This window comes from Zalophus californianus, chromosome 11, assembly GCF_009762305.2.
Source record: "Zalophus californianus isolate mZalCal1 chromosome 11, mZalCal1.pri.v2, whole genome shotgun sequence".
Lineage (NCBI taxonomy): Eukaryota > Metazoa > Chordata > Mammalia > Carnivora > Otariidae > Zalophus > Zalophus californianus.
Window position 1 is genome coordinate 33,909,804 of NC_045605.1, and position 16,602 is coordinate 33,926,405.

At 34.7% G+C, this 16,602-nt stretch overlaps 1 pseudogene; it reads right to left on the reverse strand.

Moving 5' to 3' along the window:
- Positions 1–9,022: 9,022 nt before the first annotated feature.
- On the reverse strand, positions 9,023–16,330 carry LOC113913713 (annotated as a pseudogene).
- Between the last annotated feature and the right edge of the window lie 272 nt (positions 16,331–16,602).

A 16,602-nucleotide genomic window follows, 5' to 3' on the forward strand; every position in this document is an offset into this window, starting at 1 on the left:
TACTCCATATTGGATAAGTTTTCATGCATATTTTCCATTGAAAATTAGATAAGGAGAGTGGGTTCATATGGGGATGGAAGGGCACAGAGAAGCAGACCAGAAGAAAAGGGGAAATAAAACATAATAAAATGGAATGGAACAGTGTAAGACAAAGTAAGTAAAATACAAAAGGAATAACTTCAAATAGACATGTATACAGTGTGCTATGAGCTGAGGAGTACGGAGTGTAAACTCTACACCTAAAGATCAGAGAGGAAAGAACTACAACACACACACACAAAAATGTTTTAATCAGTGTTTGTTTCATTTAAGTTCGCAATATTATTTTCAAATTTATTTTTCACTGTACTACTTTATATTAAAATTTAGGTTTTGAAAGCTCAGTTCTCAATAAATGTGCATTTCTTAGACATATTTTCTTAAAACTTTTCACTTGTACCTGAATCCATACCCTGCAAATGCCTATGCATTCTAAAACAATGATGAAATTAATTTAAAATACAGAAGCTTTTGAAATATTGCTGCTCTTTCAGCATCCTTTTACGAATGTTGTGTTTATTGAATTCAGGTTTTTAAACACATTAACATTAAATATATTAAAGTTGTTAAGGTGTTAACATTTAAAGATAATAGAAAAAAAATATAGAGCAGTACTACTACTTTTGCCTCTTCTCCTCTAATCTACAGGAAGTTTATAGCACAGTAAGGGACACAGACAAGGCTTCAGGAAATGTTTTTTGGCTTCCCTGTTACATGCCAACATCATTTCTATTGCAGATAACTAATTGCTTTTTATTTTTCTTGAAAAGTAATGTGGCCAGCTCCAAGGGACACATCATGATTAACCTGAGTCAATCATGGAGACCCTATGTCTCTACTAGGGATTGGTAGAGGGATGGACAATGACACATAAATAAAGTCTGCCTCAGAGATTTTAGAAAAAGATTTCTTCCCTGATGCAGACAAGAATGGCGTGAGGAGAATATCCTTTTGTTCCTCCTCATGCTTACCCAAGCCTTGAACACAGTCGATGAAAATGTGATTTCTCTAATTATAACAGCCATCTTGTGCCTATCAAATGATAAGATAGAAGACTAAACCAAAATGCTTAGGGGTGTGAAATGTTTAAGACGGTGACATGGAAAAATAGAAATATGAAAATAAGAATTCCTAATAGTTTGCTTTCTTTGCTTTATTCAGTTATTTCTTCATGTAGTCTTTAAATTATTGCCAATATTTTATAATCAAATGGGATTCCTATGAACTATAAAAGTACATGGATATTAAATAATTAGAGGAATTAACTGAATTTTATGAATCATAAAAACAAAAGGAGTCAATTTTTATATTATCTCCTGTATTCATAGATTTTATCTGGGGGGGGATAGTTTAAAGCAGATGACTCATATTTTCAAAATAAAATTTATAAATAATGCAAAGTATAATAGGCTTAATTCAGGAAATCTATTATAATCTATAATTTAGACAATTGTTACTTGAATCATTAAGTTATTACTAATTTCACAATTGGTTTTTTACGTACTTGGGTGAAAAATCCTTTAGGCCATAAGTCATCAATTAAAAATTATTAAATTAGTAACAAGGTTCTAATCAAATAACTTATTTTTGGAAAACAAGGACATCATTAAAATTGCTTTAGGGACTTTTCATTACTCCTGTTATATTGTAACGTAATTTTATAATTAGTAATAAAATATTTGTAACTGCCTTAAGACTTAAATTTAGAAAAATAATATTGCTTTTATACCATCAACTCTTATTCTCCATTTTTAAACATTTCCTGTTAACCATAATGCTGACAATTGGCTTCCTCTCTTGCCCTTCTCTAATTGATCCTTTAAGCTAACTCCTGTTTTCTTCACAAACATAAAACTGATATGTCACTTTTCTTCTTAAAATACTCAAATTGCCTCTCATTGCCTTTGGATATAATCCAGTGTAATTTAAAGCCATGAATGATTTGGCCACTACCTCTCTTCTCTAGTCTTGTTTGCATTCAGATAAGCACTCCATCTTCCACTCAAGAAGAGAATCCCTATGCTTAGAAGTGATTCCTTGTTCCACATTTTTGCTAAATGTGGCACTCATGCTTTTAAAAAAAGTTCTACCAAATATGAAATAACATCTCATTGCAGAGGAAGCTAATTCTTGTCTGTCCATTTTTAATTTTTGCCCTTCATAGACATTCTTTATATTTTCTATACCCAGGTTATTTTTCAATTATATGTGTTATAAATTCTCTCAGAATATGTGGAGGCTTTCTTTATTTAAATCATTTTCCCTCTGTAGTATTTTTTGATAACCCAAGTTTCTTAAATTTAGTAAAATTGAATTTTTCATGATTTTGTGTTAGTTTAATATTTTAAAATTTATTCATCGGCATGATCCTTATACCAAAATGATAAAATATGTGGATTTTGTTTATGGATTTTTTCAGCTTTTTTTTTCACATCTAGGTACTTATTTAACCCAGAATTGTTTTTTTTTCCTCACGGACAAAATAAATTTTACCACTGATAATTTGTTATTATTTGAGCCAATACCACATTATTTCAACTTTTATAGCTTTATAGATCATTCTGATATCTGATAACAAACATCCACATAATAATTTTTATCAGGAGTGTCTTGATTATTCTTGTTCATTCTGCTTCTAATATACTTTATGTTAATCTTTACAGATTCTTCAGAAAACCTTACGGCAGTTTCGATTATATGAAAGTTTAAAAATTTTCTCATAAAAGCACTGCACACAGATTGATTTTTTTTCCTTGGTTACTTTTGTATTTGTATTGCTTCAATTTCAATTTTTGAACTTATATTTCTATGTCTTCTTCTGGTGCAGAAATTATAAATTCCATTGTGTTTTTCATTTCAGTGTCGATGTGCTCATTGGTAACATGTAGAAATACAATAGATTTTTGTATATTTCTCTTTGATCTTAAATTGCTGAATCAAAGAGTGCTCTAGAAATAATTGTTGCTGTTGTTGTTTAGATTACTTGGGACTTTATCTGTACATTATCATGTCATCTGAAAATAGGATCTGTTTCCTTTCTTTCCTTTTTTTTTTTCCTACTCTGGATGCATTTTTATTTCCTTTTTGCTTTACTGCATTGGCTGAAATTTCAAGTACCATAACGAATGAGAATGGTAAGAGCAGACATCCTTGCCTTATTCCTGATTCTGGAGGAAGGAATTTGGTCTTTTGACCATTGAGTATATTAACTGTAGGTTTTTTGTAAATGTTATTTATCAAGTTGAAGAAGGTATCCTCTATTTCTATTTTTCTAACAATTGCAATCATGAATGGATGTTGAATTATCAAATGATTTTTCTGCATTTATTGATATGATTTTGTGATTTTCACTCTTCAGCCTGTTAATGTGGTGGATTATGTTGATTGATTTTTGAAAATTGAGCCAGACTTGATCAACTATACTTGATCATTTTACATAATTCTTCTTATATATTGCTAAATACTATAATGGTATTTTTTTTCTAAGTAGTTTTGCATCTATATCCATGAGAGATATTGAACTGTAGGTTTCTTTCTTTATTTTTTTATTTATTTTTTTGTACTTTGGTTTTGGTATCATGGTATCATGGTAATACTAACTTCAAAAAATAAATTAGGAAGTATCTTCCTTCTATTTCTTAAAATGATTTCTATATAACTGGTGAAAATTACTCTTTCAACATTTGGTTTAATTCCGCAGTAAAACTATCTGGGCCTAAAAATACCCTTAGAAAAAATTTTATATATGAATTTAATTTCCTTAATTTTTTTTAAGATTTTATTTATTTATTTGAGACAGAGAGAAGGAGAGAGAGAGAGAGAGAGAGAGAGAGCACATGAGTCGGGGGAGGGTCAGAGAGAGAAGCAGACTCCCTGCCGAGCAGGGAGCCTGATGCGGGACTGGATCCAGGGACTCCAGGATCATGACCTGAGCGGAAGGCAGTTGCTTAACCAACTGAGCCACCCAGGTGCCCTTAATTTCCTTAATTTTTGATGATTACAATGACTCTGTTTCATTCCCATTATTCATAATGTGTATCCTTTTCTTTTATTTGTCAGTCTTACTGGAGATTTGTCAACTTTACTGGTTATTTTCAAAAAACAAGCCCTTTGTTTCATTGATTTTTCTGTAATTTTTTTCTGTTCCATTGATTTCTACCCTTTATTACTTACCTCCTTCTGCTCACTTTGGGCTTGTTTTGCTGTATTTTTCTAGGATCTTGAGATGTGAGCTTATATTATTGATTTGAGACTTCCTCTTTTCTAATTCATACATTTAGAGTTATGAGTTTTCCAGGCAACACTGCTATCTGTAACCTGTACACTTCCATATGCTGCATTTTCATTTTCAATTAGCTCAATGTATTTTTTTAACTTCCTTTGGGACTTTTTCCTTTGTCCCATGGATTATTTAGAAGTCTGTTAATTAGTTTCTAAAATTTTAGGAGATTTTCCTGTTACCTTAATTTTACTGATTCCTAATAGGATTCCATTGTGGTTGGAAAACATATCTATGGTTACAAGTTTTTTTTTTAATTTGTTCACATTTTTTATATGGCCCAGTGTATGATCTACTTTTTATATGTTCCTCGAGTACTTAAAAATAAATATGTGTTCTGAGGTTTTCTGGGTGGAGAGTTCTATAAAGGCCTATTTTATTCTGTTAGTTGATTGTAATGTTGAATTATTCGATACCCTTGCAAATTTCCTATTTGTTTTGTCAGTTGTTGAGAGAAGAGTCTTGACATCCCCAATTGAGAATTTGTCTATTTCCTCCTTTAGTGCTATCAGCTTTTACTTCATACATTTTGCAGCTGTATTGGTTGACTCATTCATTTTTAGAAGCTAAATGTCTTTGTGCAAGGTTGACCCCTTTAACATTATACAGTGCTTCTCTCTGTCTCATTATTATTTTACTATTATTTTTGCTCTAAAGTCTACTCTTTTTTTTGGTACTAATGTAGCCACTCTTACTTTCATTTGATTAATATTTGCATGATATAATTTTCTATGTTTTTACTTATAGAATACAAACTGCTTATATTGTATAATTGAAATTAGTATCTTGTATAGAGCATATAATTGAGTTATTTATTTATTTATTAAAGATTTTATTTATTTATTTGAGAAAGAGAGCAGGAGTATGGGAAGAAACAGAAGAAGAAGGAGAAACAGACTCCCCACTGAGCAGGGAGCTGGACTCTACCCCAGGACCCTGGGATCATGACCTGAGCCAAAGGCAGAGGCTTAGTCACCCAGGTGCCACAGCTACTAATTGGGTCATTTAAAAAATATTCTGCCAATTCCTGCCTATTAAGTAGTGTAGCTATACTATTTATATTTAATGCAATTACTGATGTGCTGAGGATTAAGCCTGTCACTTTATATTTTTTTCTGGTTTTTGTTTCTCTGATTGCTTTTATCTACTTTTATACATGAACATTTTTTAGAATTCCATTTTAACTTATCTACAGTTTTCTTAGTTAAAATTCCATTTTAACTTATTTATACTTCTTATATATATAGTTAGTGGTTATTCTGAATATTTCATTATATATACAAAACTTATCACAGTCTACTAATATCATCACTTTATCAGTTTGGGTGGACTATAAAACCCTTACCTTTCTCTACAAACTTTTATCTTACTCCATTTATAATATAATTTTAAAATATTTTCCCTCTACATAGAACCACATCACACAGTGCCACATTTTTTGCTTCAGCTATCAAAATATAAATTCAATATTCAAAAACATAAATTAGGAAATCAAGAGGAGAAAGAAAGCTTATTGTATTTATTGATATTTTTGCTTACTGTGTTCTTTTTTTCCTTTCTGGTTTCTCAAAGTTCCATCTCTTATCATTTCCTGTTTGGAAAAATTTCTTTAGCCTATCTTTAGCACTAGATCAGTTAGCAGGAAACTATCTTTGTTTTCCTTCACCTAGAATATCTTGATTTCTCATTCACTGATGAAGTATATTTTTTGTAGAATATTGGTTCTGCTTGACAATTCTTTTTCTTTGTGCCACTTCTAATTTCCACAGTTTCTGGTAGGAAATCTTTCAAATAATTTTTCTCCTACAGGTAAGGTCTTGTAGGTGTCTTGTTGTTTTCAGGATGGTTTTTTTTTGTTGTTGTTTAGAAACATACACATGCATGTACATACACATTTGATTATGATGTGTCTTGGTGTAGCTTTCATAAGGTTTATTCAGATTGGGGTTTTCTCAGTTTCTTTCATTTGTACATTTATGTCTCTTGGTAAATTTGTCAGTCATTTTCTTATCAACCATCATTTCTTTGAGGAGTTTTCACCTCAATAGTCTTTCCCTTCACCTTTTAGGACTCTAGATACAAATATTAGATAATTTCTTATAATGCCATGGGTCCCTCAGGCTCTGTTCATCATGTTTTGTTTTTTGTTTGTTTTGTTTTCAGTCTGTTTTATCCTCCTGTTGTTTTATCTTCTTATTGTTTTCTCTACCAGTTCACTAATTATTTTTTCTAACTTCCATTCTCATAGTGAATTAGACTGATATTCTGGTTATTTTGTTTTTTAGTCCCATTTGGTTCTTTGTATCTTCTATTTTTAGTTGAGACTTTCTTTTTCTTTGCTGAGACTTTGTTGTTGTTGTTGTTGTTTCTTTTGTTTTAAGCATGTTCATAATGGACTATTGAAGAATTATTATTTCTGCTGCTTTAAAATCTTAATTTGATGGTTCTCACATATCTGTCATCTCAATGTTGACATCTATTTCTTTTCTTTTTTTATTCAATTTTAGATCTTTCTTGGTTCTTGGTATGATGAATGATCTTCACTGGGGCACATTCTTTTATGTTATGAGAGTCCTGAATTTACTTAAACTTTTTTTTAGCTGGCTTTTTCTGACAATAGTCTGTCAACAGAATAGGAGGAACCACCTTGTCACTGCCAGAGAGAGATAGAAGTTCAAGTTCTCCACTCAATTTCTCCTGACGCCAAAGGTGGAAAGCTCCTCCTTGCTGCTGGGAGTGGAAGTCTAGGCTGCTCCCCTGCATGGTCTCCAGGCACACCAAGGAGGAGGAGCTTCTCATCATCCAGCAGGGATGAAATTCCCAGCCCCCTACTTGACCCTCTCTGACATCACCCCCACAGAGGTTGGGTGCCTCTTTATAGCCTTACAAGGGCAGAAGTCTAGATTCCTCACTTGCTGGATCAAGTAGGAGTGGGGCCAGAGTTTTTCTGTGTTATTTGTCTAGAGTAGAGTAGTCATTACCTAAAAATTTTCTGTTTGCTAAGTTCCTCTTCCCTTGCTCCTTTGGTTAAAAAGAACAGTTCTGTGCCTGTTGGCATGTCCAGGTTGCAGTCATCTTTAACTCCAAGTCTTGGATATATGAGACAAAAATAAAACCCAGAGAACTAATTTTTTTTCCCCCAGTCCCCATGTCCCTAGCAGCTATGCCTTCTTTTTCCCACCTTTGAAGAGTCTTTTTTTTTTTTTTTCAATAATGTTCAGGGCTTTTAGTTGCACTTAGCAAAGGAAATAAGTAAAATTATGTCTACTTGAGAATCTTCATCATTGCCCTTTATAAGTTCTAGGTTACTTCCTTTCGTATTTATTATTTTATTACAACCCAATCACAACATCTTTCTTATAAGAGTTACCACAAGCTCACTTGTGTGGCAACCATTTTCTTTATTCCCTTTAAAATTTACCTCATAATTATGCATCCCTATTGCATCCCATAACTACAAATCTCTATTGTTTACTTTTGCCATTAAAAAAACTATATAATTAGATTCATGTAGTATGTAGTTTTTCCTCTGTCTTATGGGTTTCTTTCTCCAATATTGTTTTTAATATTAATCTGAGTTTTTACTTGAAATCATTGCTTATATTTTCGGTTTCTCCACAGTAATTTCTTGTATGAATAAACCATAATTTGTATATCCATTTTACTTTTGATTTATTTTGGATTATTTCTAGTGTTGCCATTGATCAAAATAAAAATGTTACCATCAGTGTTCTCATACGTTCTTCTTGCTGCAAATGTGCAGGCTTCTAAAGATGTATCAAGTTGTTATTGTCATTGTTTTTAACATGAGAAAATGTTGTGTCCATAAATGAAGACACATTCACCTTGTAAGAATGCAAGTTGAATTAGTAAATATATTATTTTTCACATTTAAGTATTGTGCATGTTTCAGTACAGCTTTGTTTTCATTTATTGGTTTAGGTCTTTTGTATCTCATGGGAAATTGTAATGGGATACTGTTTGTTCTTAGGTGTCTCTTATTTCATGTAGGGCCCTAGATCAATGGCCTATGTCTATTGAATATCCCCAAGTCAACGTGCCAAATATTTTTAATCCCTTTTTTGCAGTGGGCCAGCCTTTTCAGTTTTCTAAGTTTGTGGGGTTTAGTTCCAATCTGTACTGTAGGAGAACAATGCATCTGTTTCCCAATCTAGTATATACTGTTTGATATTATTTCTTATATATCAGTAGTCTGGTTGTTTACAACAAACATGTTCCTCTTCATGGTTAGAACCTGAGATATTTCTTTCTTGTTTTCTTTTTCTCTTGATTCTTATTTAAACAAGTGTTTTTCATATTTTGTCAATTTCTGTGTGTAAAATGGATATTTGGAAAACAACTGTATTAGTCTAAAATACTGACCATTATTCTATTAAATAATCTTTAAAAATTAAGACACAAATGTGATGCATTATTTCAATAAAACACTACTTTTGTACTATATTAAAAAACCTTTTTTTTTTTTTTTTTTTAGTACAAAGTTAGGGCTCTTTATTCAGACAGTAAAGCACAGCAAAGTGGGAGAGCTATGCTGTCTCCACGGCAACAGAACATCTCATAAATGTAAAGTCCTTGGCTTGCATCAGGCAGACTCTTCCTGGCTCAGGAGAAATATGTTTTAACTTGATGAGAACAAAACCAAGCAGCCTGGCTAGAGTGCAGAAGTGGGGGCTGGCTGTCTGGTCAGTTCTGGAAGTGCTTAGTGAGCATGTCCAGCAGCTCTTGCTTCTTCAACCCGCCGGACAGGCCATACACCCTGTAGGCTTCCTTCAGCATGGGCACAGTGAGCTTACCCAGTGTGCCCTTGCTCACATGGACCTTCAGATCCTCTTCAGATAACTCCATTTTGGGCCTTTTGCTTCCAGAACCTTCATCATCTTGTATCTACTTGGCAACTTTTCCTTCAGGATTATAATCTGGTGGGTAGACAAGCTCCTTAAACTCATTCACCAGGGAGCCCAGTCTTTTATCTATTGCTTCAATTTTAGGCAGTGTCAGATCCACCGCTAGCTCAGGCTCCATGAGATCCAAAGCCAGAGCCTCCAGGTTCCTGAAGTGTTGCTGCAGCACTGGATTCTCCAAGCTGTCACTTCTGTAGTTGAAACGGAGCTTCTGAACAATAGCCTTCATCTAGTCTATCTGCTCTGGGTTCGCCGTGACTTTTTCAGTAAAGGGCACCTTCCGTTTATCATCAGCGTAGGGTAAGAAGACAAGCTGGAAGCCTGGGGAGTCACCTGAAATTTCTGCTCATCCAGCTCCTCTTCCTGTGGCAACAAGGCCACAAAATAAGAAGGGATGTTCTGACGGGGAGTGTATCTGCACACTGCCATGACCTCCTTCTCCAGACATTTGGTGAGGAGAGCACCGAACAGGGTTGAGCTCCATTCAGCAGGGACTCTTTGGGGTACACAAACAGGGAGGGCCTCAGGTAATGGTGCTTCTTCAGCATTATCAAGGGCTTGAGACCGATGAGAATCAAACCTGGTTCATCAAAGCATTTCAGCTCTTCTGTTTCCTCTTTCTCTAGTACAATCTGATGACTCCCATAGTTCTGAGACCTCTTGGTGTCGCTAGGCAGAAGCAAACTGCCGGTATTTACATCAAATGTCCGGGTCTTGGATTTCACTTGTTCACTGGTTTCCTGATAAAGCCTCACAAGAGGAGGGTTGACAGCCTTCTGGACCATATTATACATGCTGACAGTGAGTGCTGTATCTTTTTTTTTTAATTTTTTTATTGTTTTGTTAATCACCATACATTACATCATTAGTTTTTGATGCAGTGTTCCATGATTCATTGTTTGTTCATAACGCCCAGTGCTCCATGCAGAACGTGCCCTCCTCAATACCCATCACCAGGCTAACCCATCCCCCTACACTCCTTCCCTCTAGAACCCTCAGTTTGTTTTTCAGAGTCCATCATCTCTCATGGTTCATCTCCCCCTCTGACTTACTCCCCTTCATTCTTCCTCTCCTGTTAGCTTCTTCTTTTTCTTTTTTCTTAAAATATGTTGCGTTATTTGTTTCAGAAGTACAGATCTGTGATTCAACAGTCTTGCACAATTCACAGCGCTCACCGTAGCACATACCCTCCCCAATGTTTATCACCCAGCCACCCCATCCCTCCCACCCCCAACCACTCCAGTAACACTCAGTTTGTTTTCTGAGATTAAGAATTCCTCATATCAGTGAGGTCATATGATACATGTCTTTCTCTGATTGACTTATTTCACTAAGCATAACACCCTCCAGTTCCATCCACGTCGTTGCAAATGGCAAGATCTCATTCTTTTTGATGGCTGCATAATATTCCATTGTGTATATATACCACATCTTCTTTAACCATTCATCTGTCGATGGACATCTTGGCTCTTTCCACAGTTTGGCTATTGTGGACATTGCTGCTATAAACATTGGGGTGCACGTACCCCTTCGGGTCCCTACATTTGTATCTTTGTGGTAAATACCCAGTAGTGCAATTGCTGAATCGAATGGTAGCTCTAATTTCAACTGTTTGAGGAACCTCCATCTGTTTTCCAGAGTGGTTGCACCAGCTTGCATTCCCACCAACAGTGTAGGAGGGTTCCCCTTTCTCTGCATCCCTGCCAACATCTGTCATTCCCTGACTTGTTAATTTTAGCCATTCTGATGGGTGTGAGGTGGTATCTCATTGATGTTTTGATTTGGATTTCCCTGATGCCGAGCGATGTTGAGCACTTTTTCATGTGTGAGTGCTGTATCTTTGCTGAGCTTAAACTTCAACCTGCAGAGCACATGCTTCTTGGTCTCCTTGGTGCGAACCTTCCTCAACAGGTCTTCCAGTTTGCTGGATTCCTCAAAGTGAACCCCTAAGTCCTCACCCTCGGCTGTGCTGATGATATCTCAGTAAAACAAGGATATGTCAGAGCCCCCACGCTTCCTCAGGTGCATCAAGTCCAGATTGTTTCTTCACAAGTGTATATAGCATTTCTTCATGTAAGTAATAGTAATAGAAAACAACTTGCTGTTACTTTATGAATTTATTCACAAACTTAAGGAGTATGTGGATTCTACCTTTGCTCTTCTGTACATATCCAAACAATTTTATTGCTGCAAAATGTTTCATATATACTGACTTCACCCTTATTTCTCCATGTTTAAGTTAATATTTCCCTTTTTGCTGACTACTCTCATAACTTAGGTAAGAAATGAAAAATAAACAACAAAACAAAAGTAAAATTCCAAAACACAAGACACAGTATCTAAGAAATTAGGATAGTGCTTTGAATATACCAGTTCTTCAATAAATAATTAATACTAAATGAGATTTGTTTCTGTATTTTAGATATATGTGAAACTTCAAATATATAAATTATATATATATATATATATGTTCACATACTTTATATACAAAATTAACCTATTAAGAGGTTTTAAATAAATGAATATTTAAGAACAATAGCATTGTTAATACAATACTTTGTGTATAATAAATGTTGACTACATTTGTTGACTTAAATCCCAACTCAATTAACTAATGAAGGAAAAGAATAACACATGGTGTTCTTTTCTGTCATGGTTTACCTAAGGCCAGGAGATTATATCCTGATGTAAATACTTCAGGGAAAATACTTTCAAACTCTAAATAGCTTGCTCATTCACCATGTTTTAATGATAACTTGAGGCAAGCATGAAAGGGTGACATTGATGATGGGGATGGGTTGTCTAAAAATGCCAACCATAGAGTGCAGGTTTATGCTTTACAATCCTTAATGGTGTATTAAGGAGAAAAAGAAGATGATGACAGAGAAGACAATGATGAAGGAGGAGGAGTAAGAGGAGAAGAAGAACGGGAAGGAGGGGAGAGGAAGTAGGAGGAGGAGAGATAAAGGAAGGAGAGGAAGAAACTAAGGGGATGGAGTGTCATCAAGCAAGTTATCATTATGTGCAAAATTAAATTTTAGCGTGGCTTCCCAAATTGCTATGTTAAATTGTAATTTGTGCTTTTGCCAACAATGCTTTGTTTCTTCCTCTTTAACAAACTATATAGTAGCAGTTTTGGTTTGCAAATGAATATTCAAGCTGTATGTTTACACCCTAGACTATTCCTCACAATGTTCTCTATTTTTTGTGTCACTGTAGACTTTCAGGTAAAATTTTTTTCTCATGAATATACCTCCATCAATAAAGCATTCTGAGAGTCTTTTTATTAAGAGTATATGTGAAGCATAATCTTGATCTCTTGTTTTAGTTGGAAATACATATTACACTTCAAGGTGATTCCCCTGGTTTACTCAGCTACTGTACATCTAGATGTTATATTTCTATGGATTTTTTTTTGTTCTTCTCCACCATGAGAAAACAATTATTTATAGAGCATCTATTTTCTTGTTTGCTATAAAATGAATGTGATTGTTAAAACGTAATAGCAATGTATTTCACTATACAACACATGATTAGTTCCCTCTTCAAACAATATAGTTTGTTGAGTTATATATTTTTAAAAAGGAAAGAAACTCTGAGAAAGACAACAAATTAATATCGACCACATATGTCTATTTTATTTTTCATCTTACCAGAGAGGTATTTAACCCTGCTTTTATGCTGAGATAAATTGGTCACCTTTAAAAAATACCAGTGCTTTGGTTTCACCACATAAAAATCTGAGGGTAGGGTCCAGGCATTATTATTTTTTAAGCTCTCCAGATAAATCCAATATGTAGCTAAGGAAGAGGACTGCCTTAGACAGTGATTACCTCTGTTGTGCTATATATTGTAAGAAAAACTACTACCACTGCCATTTGTTGAAAAGCTTCTATATATCTGGTCTTTATATATTCCGTTACATTCTATAATCTTCACAAACACCATATAAATTCAGTATTCTCACTTTTAGATAGGGAAGCAGAGTCAGAGGATAAAGTCACTTGTACAAATTATACAGCATCCAGAAGTTAATGACAAAGTATGCAGATCTGTGAGCATTACTGAATATAACACATGGTGTTAATGAGTTGCTTCACTTCTAGAGCCCATTTATATCAAGTTCTCTTTTCCTTGTGTCAACAAAGGAGAGTCCACTTCATTGGCCCCTTGTAATTAGTTGGGGTCATACGACTAGTTCTGGCAAAGGAGGTGAGGGGAAATGATGTGCATCATTCTAAGTGTGGATGCCTTATCCCCCACCATGCTGTCAGAGGATGCTGCATGTTTGCAGCTACAGGATGGTGGCATCACTGTCACACTGAGATCCTCAATGATGACATGAAGCAGAGCCCCTGACTGATTAGCTTTGGATGTGTAGTTGAGAGAAACATACTTTTTATTATGTTAAGCCACTGAGATTTGTATGTTGTTTGTGTCACAGTATCACATGGCACATAACTTTGAACACACTTATGATTCTTTCACCCTTCCATTCTGAGCCATTTGGGTACCTAAGAAAAATCCCTAGCTAATAAAAGGTAGATGGCTCAAATGATGTTGTTGAAGAGACCATTTTATTTCTGGATGAATTTAAAGCAGTATAGGGGAGGAAAGATAATTTTCCTCTCCCCTTTTGAGTTCTTAACTGAGACTCCTATATAATAAACATTAACAAAAGAAAAACAAACAAAAGTTTATTAACATATACACCTCATGTATACATGGAGATACCCAGGGAAAACTGAGTAACTAAAAGAGATGACTTTAAAATTCAGGATTAAATATTATCTTAATAGGGAAAGGAGAGGGGGAGTGAAGGTATCTTAGGGGAAAACAAATTATTTTTTAGGTAAGATGAATAGACTCTTATAAGAATAGATGGTATGTTTGATAGTTTGTGACAATGTTGTCTGGGTGTGGTATAGACCTCTAGACGCTGCATCAATCTTCCCTGGTTAATGGAACTCCAAGAGGGGATTTATGACAATTGAATTCCTTTTGGAGGATCTATCTTCAACCAGATAAAGGGAGTTCAGAGAAAGCCTTTCTCTTCAGTTACTGTTTTTCAAGGCCTACAGGTCAGAATAACCAATGATCAAAGGGACATATTTGGGGTATCCTTCAAAAACAAATCAGTTTCTTTTTGTCTTTAATATATGCTTGAAAAATAACTCTTAACAAAAGCTAGATTTTATTGCTGAATATTGGATTTGAGTTATTTTCTCCAAAGAATGCTTATGCATTTTATGGCACATTCATTTAGATAAGAATGAAGGCTTATCCTCATATTCTCCACCCTGGATCATTCACGCATCCATCTATCCATTCACTTATTAACTATATATTGAATCTCTATAATAGGTCTGCAATAAGGAATAGCTTCATCACACACCACAAGAAGGATCAAGGTGCCATTACCTTTGTGGAGCTCCAAATTCACCAAGTCATCAGTCATCAGCAGGGGGAGAAAAATGGCTGAATCACTCACTGAACAATAGATGCTTTTATTGGGAGAGACTGGTCATGAATATAGCAGGACATTTTTTGCTCTGCCTTCTAACAATAGGCTGGTTTTCAGGGAAAGATTGGAAAGGGATCCTCAGATTTAAACAATACAAAATCCCTTCCAACTTTATAGGCTCAATAACTGAGAAAAGTTCTATAATGAAGGAATTGATTGGAAGCAGTGGGCTAGGAGCCAAATATCACTGCTTACCCTTGAAGGCTTATACTCAATGAAACAAGGAAAATAAATGAAAACAACACTGAAGCGGTTAGCAACTGTGTGAAAGACGTATTGCCCTGAGGAGTCTACCTTATTCTCTGCTCTTAAAAAAAAAAAAAAAAAAAGTATCTCAGAATGAGAAATGATTTGTCTTTGCAGTAAAGTTTACTGTAGGAGAATGGCAAGATAATTAATTAAAATACTATTTTGTGTTCTGAGTTTGTTTTGTTTTGTTTTGTTTTCTTGTTTCAAGAAGATAGCAAATTATATCATTTTCTTTGCTGTGGAACACCTTCATTTAAAAAAAATGAAACTGAAGAAGTTTCCTTTTTAGTATTTCTTTTCCCAGCTCCTCTTTGGGAAGTTTAAGCAAAACTTTCTCAAAAAGGAAAGGGAGATGAATAACAACTTGGAGCTACAAGAAAGTGTGACTCTACTTGGGAAAGAAGTACATTCTCTGATCTGGAAAGGATTGGTGGAGACTCACTGGATCCAGAATTAGCTGTGTCCTACTACTTTGAAGGTCCTAAGTGATAGGGTCTCAAAGAAGAATGGCTATATTGACAAGGAACCTTTGACTTGGCAAAGATCTACATTGTCAGACAGCTATAGACCTATCTGCCTTTCAGAAATCATGGTGGCATGGACAATGCATGTAGCAGTATAACCAATGTGGATAGAAGACCAGAGAGATCTGCACAGAGCCCTTAATTGTGGGAGTCTTCTGAATACCTTTTCTGGACCTAAAAACGGGGATGCAATTATTATTGTATTTCTCCTAGCCTCATAGAATATGCCATAGAGTGGATTACATTTGTTATAAATAATTGAATAAAATTCATATCTGTTCATCTAAAAAACAGAAGAGAGGTTAAATTTTTTGGACAGTAGGGAGTATTTTAAATATGCTCATGTCATTTGTAAACCTTGTAGGTGTCACAAGCATGCTTGGGAGAAAATGGGAAATAGAAGTGAAATATACAAGTCTGTAAATTATCACTTGATGAAACATTTCCTCTATCTCTCAGAAGTGAAAATCATCAAGGCATTTTCCCCTACTATATTAGATGCTTAGATTTTCTTTACTGTTTTATGTATATGTAGATATTTGAAATAGAACTCATGACTTTTGAATTCATTCCTAATCATCCATAACACACACACACATACACACTCATGATATCCCCCCTAACTTGTACCTTCAAGCTAATTCTAAGGATGTCAACCTTCCTGCAGGAACATGCCTACTCACGTAGCTGTATGAGAGATGTGAAAGCTTGATTGCAGCCTCAATTCTCTCTCTTCATGGGTCTTCCTCATCAACGGCATATTCAGCATAACCCTTAATGGTGGTTCTGACATAGTCTCCTAGCTATAAGGCTATGTTAGTTGGTGAGTTTACTGGAATGTTTGACTTTACTGGAAATATAAATAATGAGCTTGTAATGCCAATGAAATATCCTCAGAAAGTTTCATCTTCAGTGATTCCTTTTACATGGTTTTATTTTTATAGCATGGTACAAGCTATCCTTTTTTGATAGCTTTATCTTGTTTCAACCCTAGTATTATTTGGCTATTCTACAGGTCTTGAACATTTTATCCTCTTAGAAAAACTTGATAACTTATAAATTTGT